This window comes from Podarcis melisellensis (genome assembly GCF_964234715.1).
Source record: "Podarcis melisellensis genome assembly, chromosome: 3".
Classification (NCBI taxonomy): Eukaryota; Metazoa; Chordata; class Lepidosauria; order Squamata; family Lacertidae; genus Podarcis; species Podarcis melisellensis.
In genome coordinates this window covers 28,472,371-28,490,522 of record NC_138530.1, presented here as the reverse complement: position 1 = coordinate 28,490,522, position 18,152 = coordinate 28,472,371, and the positions used below count along the sequence as shown (strand labels likewise).

The 18,152-nt window shown below is 42.2% G+C and overlaps 1 long non-coding RNA gene across 1 annotated transcript in view; it reads left to right on the top strand.

Moving 5' to 3' along the window:
- The first annotated feature begins 1,121 nt into the window (after positions 1–1,121).
- The window catches only part of LOC309366105, a 32,841-nt gene continuing 15,810 nt past the window's right edge, over positions 1,122–18,152 (top strand). Inside the window, exon 1 of the long non-coding RNA XR_014166509.1 lies at positions 1,122–1,600. This is a non-coding gene — a long non-coding RNA (uncharacterized lncRNA). The remainder of the gene's footprint in view (positions 1,601–18,152) is intronic.

Here is an 18,152-nt window from a genome sequence, read left to right as displayed (position 1 = left end):
AGGCTTTTAGTTAGCACCCTCTATTATGCGGGTACAGCTTTCTGTGATATATTTAAGGGAATTAATGATACAGAATGATCTGCAATGTTTTTGCTGCTGTTTTTATGATAGTGGCGACGTTGCTTTATACTTTATATGGCCTTTAATCATTTTAAATGTTGCGAGTCACCAAAGGAAAACATTTGTATTTCGAACGGTGGCTAATTAAACTGGTGAAGTTTAAAATAAATTAAAAAGTTGTAGTTGGCAAAGCGGCGTCAGAATTGGAATTCCGAGGCGATCTCCATAAATGTATTTTGGAGACAATGTCGTTTCAGAGAGTCCAAATGGCAGGGATTTCCGACAACAGAGTACTATAAGGGTAACAAGCTGTCACATTTCATCTGATGTTTTCTGCATAAGTGATTTTTTCCCATGTTGCCAATAATCACCCAGTTTGTGTGCAGCCATTCTATAAAGCTATTAGTAATCCATGCCCACCATGTGGGCACCCGACCAGCTAAACTCTTCTTCAGATGATTGTACGAAAAGGGGGGGGGGGAGTGTTACATTTCTGTTAATGACTTCCTGCTTTAAAAGCAGCGTTGTCTCTCCAGCAGAGGTGGTGTTTTTCTTTTTTTAAAGGGTTTGAAAACCACTGCCTTAAGTTTACCTTTATCCTGGGATGCAGGAGAAACCCCAGTTAATCTTTTTTAAAGTCTTATTCACTTAATGGAAATGCTTAGGTGCATAATTACATTGAGCAGCTATTGCTATTCCAAAAAGGAGAAGAAGAAAAAATAATAATCTAATGGTATTGTCTCTATAAGCGAATGAGGATTTCAGGAGGGGATGTTGGTGCGACCCCACGTGATCCAGAGAGGTTAATGCAGTTAAAGTTATTTCACAGTCCATTAAGGAGCTTACGGTGACCTCGTGACCTTTGAGCCAACAACACGGAATCCATTATCATCACAATGGAAGTGGCGGTGGTTCGGCTGACTTGACAATGGGCCCGGGAAATCCCAAGTCAGTACTTAGGGTTACCCCCCACCCCCTTTCCTTTCCTTTCCGTTCCTTTTATTTTTTAAAAAAAATTAAAATAAAAAAATAACCAGCCCATGCTCATTTCTTTCTGCTTCTTTGGTACTGCTATTAATATGCCTTCCTGTAATTTGTAACATTAACATTGCTAAAGGTACAGGAAAGGACACCGAAATGAAGATGTCAGAACTGCTGACTTAGTTCAGCGTATGATAATCTGGGCTACATATGGAAATGGTCGAGAGATAACTAAAAAGATTGAGATGAAAACAGTAAAGAAACTCCGTGGAAATGATGATAAATTATCGAAGCCTGAAAAATCTATTTCGGCACATTTTTATTTCTCTCTGTTTTTTAAAGCCCTGTGTTTAAATGCATTCTTGTCGACTGCATCCCAATGTGTGTGTGTACTTTACTTATGCAAATAGTATTTCTGTTGCTGTATCTTTTGAGTTTTATCGATCAGCAGAATTCTGCATAGGATACCCTTGCAAGCTCAGTCATCTAACACAACCTATTGCTAACCTTTCTTAAAGATGGAGCTTTCTGAAACATGCTGCCAATCAAACCGAAATTTGTAAGTTGGAAGAAACATTTTAATTAAGGAATTTTAAACACAACATTTCTCTCATGTTTTGTTTTAAAGGATAAACATAGCTATTTGTGCTTGCTTAGAAAATAAAATAACATTCAATTACCCTTTCCTGCATGTTCACTTAGTAACAATAAATTTGTTTGTTAATGCTAATAATAATGGTACTTTTTAAAAAGGGGATTTTTAATAAATGGTCATGAAATTTAATCATCCCAGTAAATTAAATGTAAACTTCTCAAAAATCAGTAAACACAGGGATATTGAGTAAGCAGAAATATGAGAAAGGGATGTTGATATATGGGGATGTTGTATTATAGCAGCATTAAAAATTGTTTTGTAACTAATGTATAATAACGTATTTAATCACTTTAGTTACTGGGGAGTAAGCCTCACTGAACTCAGTCAAATGTATCGCTGAGTAGTCATGTATAGGATTGCAGTATTGATCAACACTGCAATGATGCGCATATCTACTCAGAAGTAAACCCAACTGAGTCCAATGGGTGTTACTCCCAGGTAGGTGTGTATAGGATTGCAAATCAAGGCTTGTATTAATCAAGCTGCATAGTAACTTTTTAAGATAAGACTGTTAGAAGGGATTGCACATGAATATTAACTACTTAATTTGCAGGAAAGTAGCATGATCTCCTATCTTGGTTCAAAAATACATAAATGGTTGGAAAAGTTGTTGTTTGCTACTAAAGTTTTTTTTAAAAAAGGAGCCAGTGATTGGGTAGCATTTTAAACACACATGGGTCATCAAACTTCTGAGCTAGAAGAAAGCACTTCTGATCATGCAAAGCAGAGCATCTTATTTTTGTCGATCTTCATACTTCCTGTGACCCCCTCCTGTAACCCCCTCTTAAGGGTTGGTGGACTTCCCTGAACAGTACAGGATGTGGCACAGAGTACTGCAATAGGCAGGCAGACGTAGGGAAACTGGGTGCCCTGCATTGCACAGTATTGCCACTGGACCCTGAAGTTCAGTTGCAAGAATTCTCTGTGGAATGTTTATAGGAGGGCTCCAAACTCTGCACTGCGTTGTGTTGTGCTGTGTGCCCCTCACAATGGAAGCTTTTGCAAATAGAAGAGGCAAGCAGTTTTTGCAAAGTCCCCCTTTTGTCTGCAGCCCTGTGCGCTGTCTTGTAGGGCAAGGGTGGTAGCTCAAGAGGTAGACTGGATCCACTTTGCATGCTGAAGGTTCAATCCCTTGTGTGGCGTTTGCCCATTTGTTTAGAGCCTGTCCGTACAGGGGAAAAGAAAGGGTTAACAATGTAGACCAATAGGAAAGCTGGAGGCGGAGCCTAAGTAAAGGTAAAGGTAAAGGTACCCCTGCCCGTACGGGCCAGTCTTGACAGACTCTGGGGTTGTGCGCCCATCTCACTTAAGAGGCCAGGGGCCAGCGCTGTCCGGAGACACTTCCGGGTCACGTGGCCAGCGTGACATCGCTGCTCTGGCGAGCCAGAGCCGCACACGGAAACGCCGTTTACCTTCCCGCTGGTAAGCGGTCCCTATTTATCTACTTGCACCCGGAGGTGCTTTCGAACTGCTAGGTTGGCAGGCGCTGGGACCGAGCAGCGGGAGCGCACCCCGCCGCAGGGATTCGAACCACCGACCTTTCGATCAGCAAGTCCTAGGCGCTGAGGCTTTAACCCACAGCGCCACCTGTGTCCCTACAGGAGGCGGAGCCTAGATGTGTATAAAAGGGCTTAGCCCAAGGTTTGTTTGAGTTGTTGGTGGGTAGTTGGTTGGTTGTAGTGGGTTGGCTGGTTGGGAAAGGCAATTGGAGAAGCAGTTGGCAGGCAGTTGGAAATAGAGAGAGACAGAGCAGTGGGTTCTTGAGTGAGGGGAGGTAGAAGAGACAGAGAGAGGAAAATAAGAAAGTAAAGAGTAACAACATTTGGAATGCCGTAAAAGTTCGGTTGTGACTGAAATAAAATACCCTCTTCTTTATTAACTTGAGAATCTGACTGAGATTGAAGTAATTTTACCTGGTTGGTGGCAGTAGATTAGTGGTGTACGGGTCAGTAGTCCGTGAGACGACCGGGGGCTCTGTACGAATGCCACACCTTGCGTCTCCGGTGAGTTCTGAGAATGTTCACCGTTAGAAATCCTGGAGAGCGGCAGCCAGTCGGCGTAAACAACACTGAGCGAGACGGATCAGTGGTCTGACTCAGCAGCTTTCTATATACCTCCAACACCACTACCAAAAGTCAAACCAACTGTCTGGACCAGGTCTCGGGGGCCATGGGGAGCTGTCTCCCCAATGCACTGCTCACAGAAGCATCCACTGGACATCAGAACTTACTGTAAGTGGAGGGGCACAACTGGATATAATCTGTTTGACTTGAAGGCAGAATGCCTAATACACAGAGGTCTAGCTGTGCATAAAAAAACTATTGCCTACACATGGGTCATCCATCAAGACTATTTCCATAAGTACAAGAGGGTGTAGCACAAGGAATAATTTTCTGTATTCAGCACCAAGCAAACAGATTGAATCCAGGCAACTACCACATGCGGTGCTATTCCTCCCTCCTCTAGAAGGGTTAAGCCACCATTTGGGAAGGAAGGGCGATGGTGGCTTATAGGTAATGTCTGAAGAGGGTCCCACCCCTCTTCACCATTCTCATTAACCTCAAACGTGGAGCGTGATCTCCTCAAGCAATGAATCTTCTGTATTTGCAGAGGATCACTATACATTTAAAGCCCTACGTATGGGGAGCCTCCACAAGACCCGAAGACTCTCCAGTCAGTCCACAAGGTCACCCTCCAACTCATGTCGCAAGAATGGTGATGAAGGGGCAGAGCAAGCACACTAACACCCTTTACATGCTAACTTAACCCTTGCAGATTAGAGGGGGCTCTGGTAATTAGGCAATTAAAATGGTCTACTCATTTATACCAGAGGTAGGGGACCTGTAGCCCTCCAGATGTTGGGGTCCAATTCCCATCAGCCCAGCCAGCACGACCAATGGTAAGGGATGCAGGGAGCTGTCATTCACAACATCTGGTGGGCCACAGGTTCCCCAGCCCTGATTTTTACCTACATCTGTTTTATATACTTCAAAATATATCATTCAAACTACAGTCTGTGCTGGCTTCCCAGCTAGCATCAAATTCTACAGTTTGACTGTGAATGCACAAAACACATGTGTGAAAGCAGCTTAGCCCTAGCTGGCCAGCTCCCTACCAGAGGTATGTTCTGTGTTTTGTCATGTTTTCACCATGGACTGGTACTCTATTTATTACACGTGTGGGGAACCTTTGCCCCCCCCCAGATGTTGCTGAACTACAACTCCCATCACCCACAGCAAGTACAGCCAATTGCCAAGGATAATGGAAGTTGTAGTTTATCAACATCTGGAAGGTCAAAGATTTCCCACACCTGATATATTAGCTTATTCGTGGAACTTCTAATTGTGCATTTTATGTCTTTAAGTATATGATGTGTCTAAGTTATTAAATCATTTTGGCAAATGTATTTCTTATTTAACAAAAAAATACGTGTGATAGGAGGGAGGATGGCTCCAGAGCGAGCTGTAGATGCATCCTCTTGTGTGGAAATCTGTTTTACATAAATGTGTGGCTGAGAGATGTTGTCTTTTGTGTGTGGCAGAGTTGCTGGTTTTGAACAATATGTTTACGAGAAGGTTGAATCTGTGTTCCCTGGAATGAAAGTATCAAATGTAGCAAGGTTGCACATAGCATCCTTGAGTGATCTAGGAGTGCTTTTAAAAACATATATATATTAAAAGCTGTTCAAGCCTTGATTTTAAGATTTTTGTGACAGGAAAATTGCCACTGTCAACATAAAGGCAAAATATAAACCTGAAAAGAGCGGCAGGGGTGCGGTGGGAGACAACTCCACAGCAAGTCTCGGCTTTCAGTGGCCAAAAATAAACCAGTTCTTGGCTGAAAGACATAAGTGCTATTGTGAAATTGATATCCCTTCTTGGCTTATTCCCAGACAATATGTTGCCTTTCTGGGGGCTGATCAATATGATTGATGTGATGTGTGAAATTCAGGAGGGAGCTCCCCTTTAATCAAGCCCACTGTCCTCGACAGATAGGCAGCTGTGGACTAACATGTTCTTCAAACTGTCTCCTCCCCGCTGCCCAAACGGAGGGAAAAAGGAAGAGCAAACTGCAAAAAGGGAACATGAGATGGCAGCAAGCGCGCAGTGCATTGGAGAAATCTGCACACACACACCCCACCGCTCCAAGTGTCATAAACAAGCCACAAAAGATGGTCATTTCAGGCTACTTCGAAGGGACGGTGATGAAGTTGTTCCTATCTGCTTAGCAACTCAGCTTGGGAATCTGGCTGCTTTCCGAGAGCTTCCGCCCTCTCTTTCTCTGTTATAATATTGATTTGCTACTGGTATCAAATTTTTTTGGCTTGTGCAAAGATGAAATAAGTCGAGCTAAAAATATCAGAGGAAGGTTGCAACACTTTACTCTTTTAGACATGATGCAATTATCTGTGCAAAGAATTTTAAGTACCAACTCTCCCCGGCAAGAAAACATTCCTGGGTCGCAAGCCTATAGGTTTTCCCTACGCTTATACAACAGAAGAGGCGCTGCCTGTGTTGAAAGGCAGCACTTTTGAAAGGAAAGGGGAAAGATAGGGATTGTGTTCTTTCAAAACCAAGCAGCAATTAAATTGTTAATGCTTTCCCCCTAGATGGTGTTACAAATTAAACCGATCACATTGAATCGATTAACATTACAGGAGGGCCTTCCTTTTTAATAATAATTTTTAAAAGGTTTCCCATGGTTGTTTCGGAGGTACGAACCTCATTTTGTTAACCTTTCCATGTGTTGCAAGATTCACCGATCACCACCTGGTGCCAGATTGCCGACTAATTATGTCATAAGCAATCTCCTAACCATGTGTAGTTAGCTCTGCCTGGAAAAGATAGAGCACCTTAAATGGCTGAATACTTTTCTCAGAGGAGCATTTTGAACCATCGACAGACAGCTAAAGAGAACAACGAAGAGAGCAAGGGCAGGTGAATAACAGTTGGCTCCTCAGATCCCTCGATGGAACGTGCTCTTTTCCCAAGATCTCAGACAGAAGCACCCATCAGGAATCTCAGCTAGAGTTCCAATGGCAGAGCATCCTTTGAGCCTGGTTTCAACAATGGAAAGGTGCATACAAATAAAGCTATGTATGTATGTATGTATGTATGTATGTATGTATGTATGTATGTATAAAATTCCCACCAACCCCAGCCAGCATGGTCAATAGCCAGAAATGATGGGAGTTGTAGTCCAACAACTTCTGGGGAGCCACATGTTCGCCATCTCTTCCCTGTAAGCACTAGCAGTTTCCTCAGAGGCAAGGACACCAAAAAAATAACAGGGGCTATGCATGGAAGTGAGAGCTGGACCATAAAGAAGGCTGATCGCCGAAGAATTGATGCTTTTGAATTATGGTGCTGGAGGAGACTCTTGAGAGTCCCATGGACTGCAAGAAGATCAAACCTATCCATTCTGAAGGAAATCAGCCCTGAGTGCTCACTGGAAGGACAGATCGTGAAGCTGAGGCTCCAGTACTTTGGCCACCTCCTGAGAAGAGAAGACTCCCTGGAAAAGACCCTGATGCTGGGAAAGATGGAGGGCACAAGGAGAAGGGGACAACAGAGGACAAGATAGTGTTCTCGAAGCTACCAGCATGAGTTTGACCAAACTGCGGGAGGCAGTGGAAGACAGGACAACTAAACAACAACAACATGTAAATTCTCAGTTTACTCCGAACCTCTGCTGGTTGTAGGTATGACCCAACCTGAACTTTGCCTGTAGATTTCTCTTTCTCTGCTTCTTTTGGAGCTGTCCATGGTACTGCTTCCTTGCTGACCAGACTCTCAGTTGCTTCTTACTACAGCACCAGAGGAATGACCCTCCCTCTACGCTAGCATATGTTGCCTGAGGCACTTTCTTTGCTCTGTTTCGTACCCTCCTCACGTTCCATGTTGTTTATTCCTGGACCCTATTGCTCATAATGGCTTCTGACTCTCCCATCTTATTCCCAACAGCCATTTATTGCATGCTGCCATTCATACCTACTCACAAATCCATAATAATTCCACTGAAATGTGTGTATGATACCAGTTTTTTAAAGACTTTTCAAAGGCCAGGCCTTGCCTCCTAAAGCAGATGAGCAATCAAACCTGGATAAAGAGGCTCATTTCCTTCAATCAAAGGAGCAGAAATAATGAATTTCACTGAAAACTGTGTTGTCCAATGGGCAAGAAAATTACTAACTTTCTTTTGCAGAGGTGAGCTACAACTTGCAACTGTTTTATTCCCAGAAACCATGCGGCCCAACATGATAAAGAGGAAGTATTACAAAGTAATTAAACATTTCAACGAGAAATGAGCCACATATGGAGTGAGTCGACACACCCACACTTACAGTGATTGTATACTAATAATAGTGGCACTGGTGGTTGTGTTAATGATCACTGTTTGGAAATAGCTGTGGAGGATGAGTATCCCATTAAATGCAGGTTCACTAAAGTCAAGCACAAGGATTTCACACGCTGAGAGGAGTTGGGCCACTTTGGCGTGTACTGCAGATAATGTCTAAAGCACAAAGGCTGCCAAAATCTTATTTGTCCTTCAGATGAAGTCCATATTGACTGTCTAAAAAAAAAAACCCACCCTCTTTGTATGAGCCATTATTTTCAAATTGTTTCCCAACTTATACTGCAGTTGAAAATTGGACAGCTCTTCAATGGTGGCTGCATTTCAATTGATTATCAATACAGTTTTTCAGAATTAAGAATATTGTTCTATTCTTTTCCTTGGCATCATGTTGACTTTGTGTGGTGGTCATTTCAATATTGCTGTACAATTTTGTGTTGCACTCTTTGGCATTAAGATAACGCACGAGAGAATCAATTAGATTTATTATCTCCCCTCGAAGGGTATGGTAGGCGATAAGGCAAACTCTATACATAATGTAGGATTTATTTTCAAGGGCTTCTATGATTACATAGCTGCAGTTATCCAGGTGCAACTTGGAGTGTCACATACAGATGCCTGGAAGTTTCTGTTTAAAACACAACAAAACAGGACTGCATTATAAAGGGTTTCCATGGTGAGTTTGCATGGGCAATTTATACAGGGAAAGGACACCAAGAGGTGAGACTCTTCCAGATGAATGAAAAGGCCTTTGCTATAGATGGTCATCTTTGTATTGTTTTAAAATCGATTTTCAGGATTTTTGTTTTTTTTGTAAATCGCCTTGACCCATATACAGAAGGCAATTTGTAAATTAATACATAAGTATTACAATAAAATTTCATTGTAACTCAGGAAGCTGTCTAGTACCATCAGACTGTAAGTCCATCTAGTTCAGTTTTGTCTACATCAGTAGCAATCTCTCCAGAGTTTCAAGCTCTGCCTAGAGATGTCAAGGGTTGAAACTCGAACCTTCTACAATCAAAGCAGGTGTTCTACCACTGAGCTACAGTCCCTCTTAGCAGTGCTCCTCCTTGTGGTAGAAGAGAAACAAGATAATAGGAAAGGAACTGTTTGTTTCAAGCAGAAACATCTCACATACTTGTGCCTCTGTGTTGCTTCTGACATGATAAAAGACTTTCCAAAGTCTGGATACTTCTGCACTGAAATGTTATATGGAGTTTTACCACCCATGAGCTGTGCCCAACAGAATGCAGGGCTCCTTTTTGCCAAGTGGAAGCACACTTATAAGAATGAAAAGCTGTAAATGGATTTGCAGTCCATCTCTAACTTGCTGGTTTCTGCTACTTGAGATGCCACTACTGGTTTTGGGTTGCTTCGTAAATGGCAGTTGATGCTTTTGTAGCACTGGATACAATTTTGTGCTTTCCCCTTATTACCGGTAATTACTTATTTATTCAATTTCTGTACTCCCCTTCATTGTGAGGATCACAGGGCCATTTACAATATAAAGTGAACTAGGCTAGAAGTGCTCCTCAATATCAGCTTCTGCTGTATTCTCATAGCAAGGAGAACCTCCTCAGAGGTTTTCCAAACTTCTAACATTCCCAGTTACAGTGTTCCATCATTTTCCCTTCTGAGAGAATGCCCTACTTCTGGTTTCTTCTTCCTTTTATACTACTACTAGTCATTCTTATTTTGAATAATTTCTGAATTTGGTTTAATGAGTGACTTCGGTTAGAACAAGCCTCAGTTCCCTGTGTTTGGGTGTAACACGGAACTGTGGTTTGCTCATGACATCGTCACAGCCATGTTTGACAGATATATTTCAGACCCAACTCTCTTATCACTAGGCTGCTCTGGCTATGGTTTTAGAACCCAAATTTGAAATAGTGAGTAAAATATGAAACTCATCGCTGGTTACTCATCTGTGAATTAGATTCTTTTGGAAGAAATAGATGCACAACATATGTAGCAGGGAAACAGCCTTCACAAGTCCCAGTTCTGCAAATGAAGCATCAGATATAATGAAAAGCTTGGTTGGAGACATATTTGTCTGTTAATTGTTGTTATAGTTAATATTTTTTAGAAACAGAAATGCTTTTAAAGATAAATACCTCTAATGCATCTATTGATTTCCTTTATTTAAACTATTAATAAACTGACTCAAACGGTCTCTTTTTTTAAAAAGAGAAGGGAATAAAATAGGATGCAGGTACCCACAAAATGTTTTCTGTGTATTTCCAAGTGGTTTATGTATTAAAACTGGAATTAAAACTGATTGGTTGATAATGAGTGCAGATGCTGACCTTTGGAGAGATTTATTAGTCCTGCAAACGATGAACTGGGCTCCCTGCACCTTGTGACCTTGACAGAGATACAGAAATAACCTATGGTATATTTAACCCTTTCTGGGTGCTAAAAATAGATTCTGGGGAAAACACAAGCAAGTTTTTAAATAATAGAATTATCAGTGAGTTAAATGTTACTGCTAGATCAAAAAGTGAGATTTTGGTGAGGAAAGAGAGTGCTATGATCAGCTGATTCTCCAGCACTATTTTGGAACCTTGCAGATTCCTTTTTTTCTGCATGATATACAGTGGTACCTCAGGTTAAGTACTTAATTCGTTCTGGAGGTCCGTACTTAACCTGAAACTGTTCTTAACCTGAAGCACCACTTTAGCCAATGGGGCCTCCTGCTGCCGCTGCACCACCGGAGCATGATTTCTGTTCTTATCCTGAAGCAAAGTTCTTAACCTGAAGCACTATTTCTGGGTTAGCGGATTCTGTAACGTGAAGCGTATGTAACCTGAAGCGTATGTAACCTGAGGTACTACTGTATAAGAGAGAGAAAAAAACTTGTGTGTGTGATAAATTCTTGTAAACTCTAAACTAAGGTAGGTAGACCTATTAATTTTTCTGGAAGAAACATAGCCACCTTTTTGTGATTGTACTAAATTAAGATTTCTTTCCCACCTGACACCAAGGGTTTTTAATATATGAATTAGCTCATTAAAAAAAAAAGTTAACACCCCACCACAAGAATATCCTATGTCCCTGTTGTAATGTTTTGTCATGATCACTTCTGAATCTAGTGGTACCTTGGTTGTCGAACGGCTTGGCTCCCAAACAAATCGGCTCCCAAACACCACACACTCAGAAGTAAGTGTTCCTGTTTGCAAAGCCGAACGTTTTTTGAAAGCTGAACATCTGACGTGGCTTCCACAGCTTCCAATTGAGTACAGGAAGCTCCTGCAGCAAAGCGGAAGCTGTGCCTTTGTTTTCTAAAGGTTCGAGAACCTTTAGAATTAAGTTCGACAACCAAGGTACCACTGTATTTGAAACATGAGACACTATCCTTTCCCTTGGGAATTCAATTCTCATGGAGGCCCCAGGTCACATTTCTCAAAATAAAATTCCAGGGTGTCATCGGTGCCTAGAAATTCAGTAGAGAACCCCGAATCAGTGATATCAATGTATATAAAGAGAGAATTGCAAAGCATTGGCCAGGGTGGGGGAAGTTATTGACTGCCTCCGCTCTGGCAGGGTTCCACTGGAAAGCCAGTGTGGTGTAGTGGTTAAGAGTGGTAATCTGGTGAACTGGGTTTGATCCCCCACTTCTCCACATGCAGCTGCTGGGTGACCTTGGGCTAGTCACACTTCTCTGAAGTCTCTCACCCCACTCACCTCACAGAGTGTTTGTTGTGGGGGAGGAAGGGAAATGAGAATGTTAGCCGCTTTGAGACTCCTTCGGGTAGTGATAAAGTGGGACATCAAATCCAAACTCCTCCTCCTCCTTCCTGAGGGTTTCGTTGCAAACACAACTGCTGGCTGCAAGCACCAACTCATCCTCCTCCCTGAGTTTGGTGGTGGCAGTGCTGGAGGGAGGAAACAGGACATTCTGGGAACATATCAGAAGCCAGGCTGTAATTCCAGGAATGTCCCAGTAAAACTGGGACACTAGAAGGGTATGCCCTCTTCCTATAGGCCCAATCTACACACCCAGACAGATGAAGAGAACTAGGTGAGTAGAAGATGCAACGCCTTCTTGCTCCTTCCACTGCTCACTTGCTCAGCAGCAGCAAGGAGCAAGGAGCAGCAGCAACAGGGCTAGAAGGCGCCAGCTAATAGAAGTGGAGGGCCCTAGTGGGGCATGGCCTTGTCTATTGCCTGATGATGCTCACTACTGGTGCCAGTCCTCAGAAATTGCCTGCAGTGAGCTATTTTTAAGATCTGCAATCAGTGTATTTGACTCAGTGGAACTTACTTTGAAATGAATGTGCAAGTCTCTCATGTCAACATGCCCTGCCAAAGTAAACATACCCTATGCCATGAACATTTGCATTTAGTGTTGGTTTAGCACCCATCTCATAGCTTAAAGTCTCTCTACCCAAGCTGACCAGGGTGGTCTCCACATTAGCATTAGAATTCCCAAGGCTTATTGTCTTGGATGACTTCAATGATCATATCATGTTGATACCCGGCTGGAACAATTCGGGTTTTCATAGCCATGGGCCTGTCCCAAATGATTTTTAGTTTTTTTAACCCTTTACAAATGCTTTCAAATAAATGAATGAATGAAATAGGACCTGTTCCGATAAGCTGGGCCTTGTTTGTTTTTCTGGATAGGGAAAAGATGATATGAGAGTGTTGGAAGTTGATATGTTTCCCCTTGTCCTGGACAGATCATTGCCTGGTCAGGTTCAGATTCTGGACAACTGTATAAGTGCACAACCCCAGTATTTGAACTGCTGGGCTGGATGTAAATGTTCCTTTATTTCCAAATGAAGCATACAAGTTTGGTCCATCCGGCTAAATCTATTCTGAGAATGCAACAACTGGTTACACGGGCATCTCATAGATAAGAGCAGGGTTGTTTTTGCTCTGCTTCGGAAAGCTCTGTGATCAAGACGGCAATCTGTTTTGTCTGTTGCCTCTGACAGTATCAGAGGGGACCTGGCTCGGCTAGATTGATTGGTACCTCCAGCTTAGCCATTTCCGTGCAGAATGGCTAGGTTTTTTGCCTAATGATGTTACATTTGTCCTGCAGATGATGTAGAGCATGCTACAGAGAATGAACAGCTCGGCTCTGATCGCTCCTTATTTGGCAAGCACTCACATTTCACACCAACCCACCTCAGCCCCATTAATATTATATATAGATACCCTTGTCACAGATTTACATTCGGTGATCCGAAATCAGGACGGAAAGGGTGAAATGTATGAGGGGGGTAGGGGTGAGGAGGTGAGCTGATTTATTATAGGGAATGTTGAAGAATAAAAAGAAAGTGATCAAATTTATATTAATGCTCTGACCTACATTCTCAAGCACTGTTTCTCTCTCTTTTTCCCCCAAACACAAACACACACACAATGCAGAACTAAAGCTTCCATAGCTATGCCTCCATATGATAGATTTCTTTCGAGCAGGGATAGACAATGTGGGGGTCCCCAGATAGCCGGTAATACTGCTCCCATCATTCCTGACCATTGACTATGGTGGCTGGGGCTGATGGGATTTGTAGTCCACAACACAACAAAGGCACCATGTTGGCTAACCCCTGTTTTAAGAATAAAATCTGCTGCTTTAGCTGTGCCATTTGTTATTCCCAGTGTTAGCTTCTCCACAACTTAATGAATGCTTTCTTATTTTCATCTCTTTCTCTTATTAAGGTTTGGAAATGGGGTCAGATCAAGATAAAGCTGGCTGAACTTAGTTCTCTCTCTAGCAACACAAAAATGGGCCTTTTCTATGGTGGCTCCCTGTTTGTGGAATGCACTCCCCAAGGAGCGTCACCTGGTGCCTTCATTACATATCTTTAGGCGCCAGGCCAAAAATACTCCTTTTCTCCCAGGCCTTTGGCTAATTAAACAATCTATGACCTTTTAATTGTGCTTGTGGGAGGTGGGTTATTGGTTTGTTGTTGTTTTCTGTTGTGTCTTTTGTGTTCTCATTTTGTATTTTTATTTTCTAAACTGGCTTGTGATCTTTCGACGGTGGTATACAAATTTAGTAAATCATCATCATCATCATCATCAATGGAATATAAGTACCCCAATACTACGGAAGTCATTAATAAATTGTTCCATGAATATCAATGCAACCTAAATTCAATAGCTTTGTCTGCATCCAACCCAAGTTTGGCACAAAATGCATTCATATTTTCAAATGGTCCCTGAGAATATTGCATTAAGTTCAATCATTGCTGGCAGGGTGGTAGTGTACTTGGTAAAGAGGCATCTCTGCAGCCAATTTACACATTACAATTTTACTTCTAAGATATTTTGAGTGTACACTTTAAGAGGCATAGTGTGATGGCACTAGCATGTATATCATGCACACTGATACTTGGTGGCAAATCCAGATTTGCTATTGTGCAAAGTATTAATGACTCTCGGCCTTCTTTATATAGGCTATTACTCAGCATCTTTCCTTCCTTTTTCACCAGAGTTTGTTATAAACTCTCCAAGGTTATGGGCTGTACAAAGCTGTCATATCAATCTTAGAAGTGAACTGAATCAAAGTTTGAAATTTTACCTGCATTCATCCGTGGTGAACATATGACGTAGGAAGCTGCCAGAATACTGACTGACTCAGGCCATTGATTCTGCTCCTGCCCCACACCACCACCAATTTCTGGACACTCAGAACTTGATAACTTGAGAGAAAGGCACTATTCACGTGCAAATTAGGACTCATAAACTGAAAATTAAAATAAAGATGCAATATTAAAGGTGCCTGTAGGATGGCTAACTCTATCAAAATAAGTAGGACTTCGGAGGACACATGTTTAGGATCTTAAGTAGTAATCTTCTAGTTTAATGTCAATATTTAGTGGCCTGACTGCAGGCAGTGTTGGATGATATGGATTATTTGGCTGCATTTCAATACAGTTTTAGACCTAGTTATGGAACAGAAACAGCCTTGGTTGCTCTGTTGGTTGCATCAGGGAATACAGTAAGTAGAAGGACTACAACCCAGTGAGTTCTCCTAGACCTCTTAGCAGCATTTTCGGCCACCAATTGTGGCATTTTCTTGGGCCAGTTATCTGGGCTGGGCTTAGGAGTCATGGTGATATACAGTGTCTCTGGTCCTTCCTGAGACGTCATCATGAGAGAGCAGCCTTTCTCCACCCAGTGACCATTGGTTTGTGGGGTATTCAAATTCCATTCTGAAACTCATGCTATTTAATATCTATGTGGAGCTACTGGGAGGCATAATCTGGAAGCTTGGGCTGAAGTGCCATTGGTATGCAGACATTACTCAGCCTCTCTGAGAGGCTGGGGAACCCCTAAACGAGTGTTTGGAGGCCATTTTCAGTTGTATGGGAAGGTGCAATCCAAAGCTTAATACAGAGGTGGGGATGTTGGATATGTTGCAAGTGGAAAACTGGTAAACCCCAGAGAAAGGTGTTCAGCTTGTCCTTCATGAAGTTGCACTCTGAAGGAACAAGTTTGCAGGTTGTATGTACTGCTGGACTCATCGCTCACTGGGGAAGCTCAGATCATGATGATGGCCAGGAGTGTCTTGTAGGAGCTGAGACTAGTACACCAACCACAACCCTATGTAGAGAAGTCAGATCACAACTCAGTTGACCATGCACTGTCACATCCAGTGCATGCCTTTGGGAATGGCTCTGGTACAAAATGCAGCTACCCTGTTACAGTAGACTATTGGGTTATGTTACTCTTGAGTAACATAAACTTTGGGTTGCGAATGTGGCAAACTCGGCAGTATTTTTACAGGTTTCGCTGCTCGCGCATGCGCAGAAGCTCTCTATCACGCCACACGTGCACGCAGAAGCAGCACCTCTGGATACGGATTCTTTGGGGTGCACACAGACCCCCGGAATGAATTAAATTCGTATCCAGTGGGTCCCCTGTATTACTGGTAGGGACAAGGCAGCCATAACATGTAACACCCATTATGTATCAGTTGTACTGGTTGCAAGTCTGTTTTCCTGGCCCAGATCAAAATGCAGGTTATTGCCTTTAAAGCCCTGAAGGGCTTGGGACCAGGTTACCTAAAGGACCACTTGCACCCATATAGTTGTACCCATATCTTGACATCTAGCTCAGAGAACCAGCTGTAACTCATGCCTATAAAGGTGATTAGGCTGGTCAACATGCAAAACAGGGCCTTCTGGCAGTGGTACCCCTATTATAGTATGCAATTTCTATGGATATTATGCAGGTCCCATCTCTCATGTTTTTTAGCAAAAGCTTTAAAGGCCTATTTTCAAATTATGTTCATCTCCTCCAGTGTTTTCTAGGGGAATTAATGCTCTAACGTACCTGTTTACATATGGAACATGATATTTTAGGATCCTTCTAACCACGTCAGTGGATACGAAGCAAAGTTGAGAGTAATGAAGCCCAAATATGACAGTGTGTGAACCAAGGTGAATTAATTCTTGTCTAGCTGTATATTGATGATAATCAAGAGGTATATCGAGCATGAATTAATATTACCATCAATGCAACAAGCCATGAATGATCCCTTAATGTCTTCCCGCAATTACAAAATTTTCTTACAAAATGCATTTAAATATTATATACATTAATTTAGTTTCAAGGCCCAAAATTATGTCGCACAATATTAATCTCAACCCTCTGTATTCTCTTATAAGCCAGTTGTATCACTTGATTTCTTATACCTACTTTATAATTACCTTTAATTACCAGTTTATAATAAGTTTATTCTGTTAATTCAAGGTTGTTCATGCCCTGAAGCATAAACCAATAACAGTATCATTTGAACCTGTGACTAATTAGAAATGTGTAGTGCCATTAGGTAACTTGTTAATGGAAATAATTTCATCCTTTAAGTAACCCGCCTACCACTTGTTATTCCTATGGATGGAGTTCTGAATGTAAGTTCAGGACAACACTACCTCTCTGGTAAATATGTGTGTATAAATGATCACAACATCAAAAAGCAGAGGAGGAAACCCACAGGCATGAAGTAAGCTTGCATTGCTTGTTTAAGGAGAAAACTACGAGGGCAAATGAGTATAGTTTCTCCAATAATGCCTTCCTTCAGCGATTCATGCCATAGGAGCGTATTAGTTGGTGATCTTGGGAATAAAGGCAAACTAATACCAGTGTACTGGAAGAAGCAAAGGTCACCAGTGTTGAAGCAATGATTCTTCAACATCAACTTCATTGGACTGGTCAGGTTGTGTGGATGCCTGATTATTGTCTTCCAAAACAACTACTCTATTCCAAACTTAAAAATGGAAAGCGCAATGCTGGTGGTTAACAAAAGAGGTTTAAAGACTGTCTCAAGGCAAATTTTTAAAAATGTAGTATAAACACTGACAATTGGGAAACACTTGCCTGCCTGCGCTCCAATTGGAGAACAGCCTTTACCAAAGGTGTCATGGGCTTTGAAGACACTCAAACTCAGAACGCAAGGGAGAAACGTGCTAAGGGGAAGGTACGCCTGGCAAATCCAAACAGTGATCAACTCCCACCCAGAAACCAATGTCCTCACTAATGGAAGGACATGTGGATCCACAATTGGCCTCCACAGTCACTTACGGATTCATTGTTAAAACCGTGTTTATGGAAGACAATCTTACTCGGCTACAAATGATCGCCAAAGAAAAAGAGAGCTTTAGGATTCTGGAGAGTTCAAAGGAAAAAGCAGAGGAACATCTAGAAGTATTACCTGACTGAAAAAAATGTTCAGCTAGCTCAGGAATTGCTTATTGGAGTTACTGAAGCCCAGGGCAAATTCACCTTCTTTGCATACAGAAGCTTCTGTGTTCAATCTCCAGCTTCTCCAGTTAAAAGATGTAATTACCTGATTATGGGGAAGGCCTCAACCTGAAAGCCTGGAGAGCTGCTGCCCGTCAGAGTAGTCCAGGAACAGGGAACCTTTTTCAGACCGAGGGCCGAATTCTCCCCTGCGCAGTTTTCTGAGGGCCACATGCCAAAGGTGAATGGTGAACAGGACCAAAGACAAAAGCAGACAGAGCAGTGAATGCAATTGCTACCTTTCTGCTGTAGGCTAGTTTCTATTTACCCACACTTTTGTGTCCCTCATCCAGACAAGCAAGAGGCATTATTAGACTTCAAGGATGCATTGCAGGCAGAC